Raw genomic sequence first — 7,498 nt, 5'->3', positions numbered from 1 at the left:
TGAAGGTAGAGGGAGGTAGGCAACCTGGAGAGAGGGCTGAGCAAGGGCCGTGGCTGTGTTTCCCAAGAGAGCTCTGAAGAGTTAGGGCTCTCTGCTCCAGTAAGCTGGGGAAGCTTGCATACCTTCTCATCTTGGACAGTCACAATTTACATTAGCCTCTTAAAGGCTTTGGGCATCCCTGCAGCAAAAAGACAATAACAACAACAGTCACTTCTATTTACTCCTATTGTCCCCAAATTTATCTGTGCTCACAATTCTTTCACTAACATTTGTTAACATACTTCAGCACCAGTTTTAGAGAACACAGCTAGGGAGGGACAAGCTAAGAGCTTGCACAGCTTCACTCGGTCTCTTACTTTGGACTCCAGACCAGAGTCATGTAACCCTTCTGATACTCAGCTTCCTCTTCAGTAAAGCCGTTGTCTTCACAGGACCATTGTGAGGATTAAAGGAGTTCATTTAAAGTTCCCCTTCTTGGGCTTCCCTGGTGGCACAGTGATTAAGAATCCGCCTGCCAATGCAGGGGACACGGGTTTGAGCCCTGGTCCGGGAAGATCCCACGTGCTATGGAGCAACTAAGCCCGTGTGCCACAACTACTGAGCCTGCGCTCTAGAGCCCGGGAGCCACAACTACTGAAGCCCACACGCCTGGAGCCCGTGCTCCGCAACAAGAGAAGCCACTGCAGTGGGAAGCCTGTGCACTGCAACAAAAGGGTAGCCCCCGCTCACTGCAAGTAGAGAAAGCCCACACGCAGCAACGAAAATCCAGTGCAGCCAAAAATAAATAAATTTTAAAAAGTAAAATAAAATAAAGTTCCCCTTCTTAAGTCATTGCTGCAGAAGATTTCCCTGGAAACCTGAACAAGTACCACCCTAAACGTCCACCTCTCCCAACACAAGAGTCATTTACACATACATTCACTTTTCTACCATCTTTTTAAACTTTGGGAAAATCACCTTGCTTAGGCTACCATCTCCCTGTCCCCTCCATTTATCTATACAACAGATATGTATTGAGTCGCTACCATGTGACAATGAACACGGTGCTGGAGCTATGGTTGTGAACAAGACAGACAGAAGATGGCTGCCCCCATGGAACTTTCTGTCCAGATGGGGAGACAGACAATTAAATATGCCATTGTAATTTGGTATGATACATACTATAATAATATAGTATATATAATAATATAATAATGTATTGAATGCTTGCTAAGTACTTTGCATATAGTAACTCTTTTCATCCTCACAATCATAATACAGGGTGGACACTGTTATCATATTCAATTTATAGCTGTGGAAACTGAGGCAAAGGGTGATTACAGAAGTATGTGGTACTGGGAGAGTACAGAGCAGAGGCCTCAAAGATGTGTCTTCTGGACCTGAAGTTGGGTAAGTGTCGGCCAGGTAAAGAAGTACAAGATGAGTGTTCCAGGCTGGGGGACATAGAGGTGGAGAGAGAGAGAGAGAGAGAGAGAGAGAGAGAGAGAGAGAGAAAGAGGTGCATTGCAGGACCTGAGAGAAGCCCCACAGCCAGAGTAGGGTGTTTGAGGTCTGTGCGTGGGTGTGTGGTTGGTGGGGACTTGGAGAGGGCGGTAATGACAGATTATGAGGCAGAGAGATAAATACAATAGCTGAATCAAGAAGGGCATTTCAACCACTTTAAAGGTTTAACTTTATACTTAAAGCAAACAGAAACCAACAAAGGACTCTGCAAAATAGTGTTTAGATCGGTTACTCTTGCTGCATTTTAGAGAGATCTCCTGGCTTCAGTGTGGAGAAGGGATTAGAGGCAGACAACGCTGGAGAATTAGCTTGAGGACTGCCACGGTAATCAAAGTAAGTGAAGATGGCCTCCAGGAATAGAATGGAGGTGGTGGTAATAAAGAGACATAGATGAGTTTGAAAAGCATTTGAAAGGAAAAAGACAATTGAGTCTTGGTGGTGAAAGCAAAGCATCAAGGACGATGCCTGGCCTCTGGCTTGGGTGGCTGGGTAGACAGTACGTCCATTCACATACCAGTGGAGAGGGAGCAGGTCTGGGAAGAAGGTGATAGCTTCAGTTTGGGACATGATGGATTTGAGGAACCTACAGGACATCCAGCTGTACATACCTAGTAGACACTTGGAAATGTGAATGTGAAGCTCAGGGAGCAATCTAAGCTTAATATAGCCTTGCACTTGGTATAGAAGACCATGGACACCTTTTAGAATGCAGAAGAGTGGGAGAAAGTACCCACATGGACACTTCTGGATCCAGATACAGTTGGCGTTCAAAATGTAGAGACCGTGGGTCAAGAAACAAGAAAAGGAACAGAACATTTATCAAGTCAAGGAGCCACCAACTTGACTTTCCCAGTATAGTAGATGCTCTCAATACCTTGCCCCCATCTCCTTGGCTCATCTGTAACCTTAGCCCACTGGTAACTTCCTACCTTGAGCACCTGAGTTCTGCTTTTCCACCTCAGGGCTTTCTCCAGCTCAAGAGTTAATGCTCCCAGGGTAACCCTTAACCAAGGAGAAAATGCAATTGATAAATATCTCAGCTTCCTTTTCCTCAGTGGACGGTTCTGAGGAAATGAATGTTCCGTTCTACACAGAAAGCACCCAGGGGGACACGGCTGTTGCCCACAGTGATAACTAGGTCACTAACACACATGCTTTTTACTTTTTTCCCTTTTGTGTCTCAATTTCCCCATTCCCTCACTTTGGCTTCCTGGGATCAATTCCTAAATAATTTACCTGTACTGAAGTCATTGATTCAGGATTTGCTTTTGGAAAAAGGCAAACTAAAATCAAGACACCAGGTTACAATCACATATTTGCTTCTTTATTTCACATTTCTTGGTTAACATAAAGACGAAAAAGGGTTGTAGGAAAATTTAATAAGCAAACTGATGTTAAACAGGTGAAGCTGGTACATCTTATTGTGTGAGGAAGCAAGGAAACAGGGAAAGAGTAATGAGGTCATATCAAAAGGACAGAGAAGACAGCTTGAAGGAGCTCCTACTGGCAATATCTGTGACAATTTGAGAACAAAAAAGAAAATAAACTAAAATTGAAATAAAAATGTGTGTGTCTATGATGATACCAAAATATCAGGGAAAATAATGGCATTCACCACCACTGGAAGTGACTTACATCAACTTCTTGATATGAAAATGGTTAACAAAAGACAGAGAATAGAGCATGTGTTTGGGCATTTTTGATAACGAATTAATTAGAGAAAATTCTTTACACAGAATTTTGAGCCAGTAAATGCAGAATCAAAGTTAAAATTTTAAAAATTCCATTTTGCATCCCCTTATGAAATAGGTAAATTCAATCAAATCACCAGTAGAAACTGAACACATTAGGTGAAAAAAAGTTCACTAAGCAGCTAGACATTCACATGACACCAGCAAATCAGGTCCCAAATTACCTGCTAATTGCAAAAGGACTTCAGAGATACAACAATCAAAGGCAGTGCCTGGTCTTGATTGGATCTTGGTTTAAAGAAAACAGCTGTAAAGGATATTTGGGAGAAAATTATAGAAATTTGAATGTGAGCTGGCTACTCAATGATATCAAGGGGATTATGACTAATTTTGTTAAGGTGTGATAATCCTTCAGTAATGTATTTTGGAGAGAATCCTTATTTGGGAAGATGCATATGGTAGTATCTAGCAATGAAGCAGAAACATTTAAATTATTGAGAAAAAATTATATATATATATATCCATATAGATAAAGCAAATATGTTAACAACATACCTATGTTGTGGGTATATAAAAGTATTCACTGTAGAACTCTTTCTTGTTCTCTGCATGCTTGAACCTGCTCGTAGTAAGGTTTTTTTAAAAAAATAAATTCTACTTTAATTAAGGTCTCTGCCAAAAATAAGGAACGCTTCACGAATTTGTGTGTCCTCCTTGCGCAGGGGCCATGCTAATCTTCTCTGCATTGTTCCAATTTCTAGTATGTGTGCTGCCGAAGCAAGCACCATAGTAAGGTTTTTAAACTGTGTTGCTTTACCGCTAAGAAATTACTTTAGTGAAATATGAATTTCATTTTCACTTTCTCTTTCAATTTTGGTTTGCTTAATTTTATTTATTTATTTTGTTTTAGGATATTTTTTTTCCTACGGGTGCAGGGTATTAAGCTGACTCTGTGTTTACACGATTGTTTTAATTTTTGCCACCTAGATTTCCAACGCCTCTTCTGTTTTGGCCTGCCATGGTCCAGGTGTTTTCTGTAACTGCATTTTCGTTTCAGTTGCTGAGGTCTACACGAGTAAATAGGATGCTTTTTTTTTTTTTTTTTGCGGTACGCGGGCCTCCCACCGCTGCGGCCCCTCCCGCCGCGGAGCACAGGCCCCCACGGCTCACGGGCCCAGCCGCCCCGCGGCATGCGGGGTCCTCCAGGACCGGGGCACGAACCCGTGTCCCCTGCACCGGCAGGCGGACTCCCAACCACTGCGCCACCAGGGAAGCCCTAGGATGCTTATCGATATAACTCTTCTCACTGGCATTGGGTAGGCCAACATGTATTTTTTCCCAACTTGCCCTCTTGTGATATTACCTTTCAAGAGGACAACTTTGTGTGTATACCGGGGGAAGGGGAGGTGAAGACGCAGGAATGGTGGAGAGTAACGAGGCTTCAGTAATATCTAAAATGACTATTTCTTGCAATAAACTGAAATAAAATAAGTCTTATGCGGCTAGTGGACGTGTAAACTGGTATAACCTTTCTGGAGGGCAATATGGCAATATGTCTTAAAAGCTTTAATATTGTACATACACTTTGATATTTCAATTTATACAAATTTGCACTAAGGAAATAGTAACGGATAGTGTTCATTGAAACATGAACATCTTTATGGTAAGAACCAGAAATCAACCTAAATATCTAACAATAACTAAATTAGCATACATCTCCTGTTACAGACTGAGTTGTGTCCCCCCAAAACTCATAGGTGGAAGCTCTCAGCCCCAATGTGACTGTATTTGGAGATGGGGCCTTTAAGGAGATAATTAAGGCTACATGAGGTCCTAAGAGTGGGGCCCGAATCCAATAGGACTGGTGTCCTTATAAGAAGTAGCAATACCAGGAGTGTGCAGTGCACACCAGAAAAAAGGCCACATGAAGACACAAGAAGGCAGCTTTCGGAAAGCCAAGGAGAAAGTCCTCCCAAGAAACCGTCCTTGCTGGCACCTTGATGCTGGACTGCTACCTTCAGAACGGCAAGAAAATAAATTTCTGTTGTTTAAACCACGCAGTCTGTGGTATTCTGTTACAGCAGACATAGTAGCCTAATACATCCCCAAAAGGAATAATAATGATGATGGTGATACAAATAGATGCCTATATAGTACTTACTATGTATTAGGCAGAGTTCTACCTGCTATGCAAATATTAATTGATTTAATCTACACAGGAACATTATCGGAGGTTCTTTTATTATTTCTATTTTATACATGAGAAAATTGAATTACATAGAGGTTATGTAATTTACCCATAGCCATACAGGTGGTAAGTAGGACTTGAATCTAGGCAGTCCTCCAGAGACCTTGCTCTAAAACACAAATTCTACATCTTTAAGAAAACATTAAAAATTATGGTATAAATGGGTATTTAACTGAATATAAAGATGATAATAGGTATTTTTAAAAGTAGTTTAAAATATACACAGTGATATGTATAATTTCTTATCAGTACATACATGTAACTAATGTTCCACATATATATGTATATCTTCCAAAAATTATCTGTGGCCATCTCTGAGTGATAGAAATAACAACTCTTTTTTTTCTCTTTTCCTTTCTTGTCTGCTATATATTTTATACAATATATCTATGTTTAGTTTCAGTTTAAATGTATTATAACACATTTGCTTAGAGTGGGATGTTTAAGTAATTAAGTAAAGAAGCAGGGTGAGGAATGATGTGAAAGAAATTAATCCCCCTAGATGGAAGGGAGTAAATATCAAAAACAACGTTTTGAGGAGTGGGGTAGAATCTGAATGACGGCCGGGAAGGCTTAGTCAGAGACACCATATTTTGGTTTGTTGAGCATCCAAGGTGGGAACTGAAATCAGCAATTTGCGGATCTTGGATTTAAACCGATATGGTCAATTTATTAATTTGTCACCATTTCTATTGACTAGTTGAGGATTTATGATTTGACTAAATCCCTTCAATAAAATCACAAATGCTGTGTGAATTAATGACAAAGGAGACAAGTAGGAATATTGTAGCTGTTACAATTGTTACTACATGCCCGTGCTCCCGGATATGGAAAGGAGAGTGACATTTATATGTGACCTGGATAAGACACCATTTAGAGACGTTTGATCATAGCTCAGGAGCTGGCAAACAAATGGAAGGCACAGGAAGCCTTGGGGCCCAGGGAACACTTTTTGGGGGTAGGGGGAGTTTGGTAGTGGGAGAGGAGGTTGGCTTGCCTGGGGGCATTTAAGAATTAGAAAATGAAAGTAATTTCAACTGGCAAGGATCTGATAATCAGAGAAAACTATTCCCACTGTGCAAGTCACATATCCCCTTGGTGCTCAATTATGGCTATCTATAAAAATATTATGGGTCATATCCCTTCATGAGGAACTTGAAGGAAGGTGCAAGATCTTTCACTGGGCTGGAATTTACTGTAATCAACATCGTTCGAAATCTCATTGCCAGTACTTCTAGGTCATTTCCCTAGGGTCAAGGGCTGGACATAAAACAAAGCTGGAGCCAAATTCCCTCAAAGATGAGGGGGCTCATTAAAATTGCCCAAGCATGCAGACCAAGGCAGAAATGCACTCTTGCAGAAGCCAGTCCTCTTTCCCCTTTGACATTTCCCTTTTGGTTTTTCTTACCCTCCAGAGAGTTGGGCCGATTACAATCTCTTGTAATTTTTTTTTTTTTAGGAGAATCATATTTTACTCCTTATTTGTGCTACACTAGCTAGTGCCACTGTGTTATATTTCTTTTCCAGTTCGCATTATGTCATACAGCCAGGGGTTAGATGTTTTCATTATCACAAGACTGGTAAAAGAATACTGACTGTACTGATGTTTTATATTTATGGCACACATATATAACATATATGAGAAAATTTCAGTATAACAAGACCAGCAAAGTACTAATACGGTGGGTCATTGGTCAGAGCATAGAGATATTTTCATTGGACTACATTTTGGGTTTCAGTGTTTTTCATAATGATAGTATTTGTCTTATAATAATAATGTATAAACCCCCTATAGTATCACAAAATGCAACATTATCCAGTGAAGGAACTGAATTGAAAATATAAATGTGAGTCTGAAGCTTCTATAATACCAAAAGCTGCTTGTGTGTATGTGACTCACCTACAAAAGTTAGTTCTCAATGGTGAATGTTTAACAGAATTCCAGAGAATATCAAGGGAGCTTCACCTATTTATTCATTAAACACATTAGCACTTGCTATGTGCAGGGTGTCATTCTAGGGTATCATAAGAATGAATTTAAAAAGAGACAAATTTC

General features: G+C 40.4%; 1 non-coding gene across 1 annotated transcript; it reads right to left on the bottom strand.

Moving 5' to 3' along the window:
• Positions 1 to 3,871: 3,871 nt before the first annotated feature.
• LOC112065130 (U6 spliceosomal RNA) lies at positions 3,872 to 3,979 on the bottom strand. Its single transcript, XR_002891857.1, has one exon. It is a non-coding gene; the product is annotated as a U6 spliceosomal RNA (small nuclear RNA).
• Between the last annotated feature and the right edge of the window lie 3,519 nt (positions 3,980 to 7,498).

Source organism: Physeter macrocephalus, chromosome 2, assembly GCF_002837175.3.
Source record: "Physeter macrocephalus isolate SW-GA chromosome 2, ASM283717v5, whole genome shotgun sequence".
NCBI lineage: Eukaryota > Metazoa > Chordata > Mammalia > Artiodactyla > Physeteridae > Physeter > Physeter macrocephalus.
The sequence above is the reverse complement of the archived record's forward strand: the minus strand, read 5'-3'. Positions and strand labels throughout refer to the sequence as shown.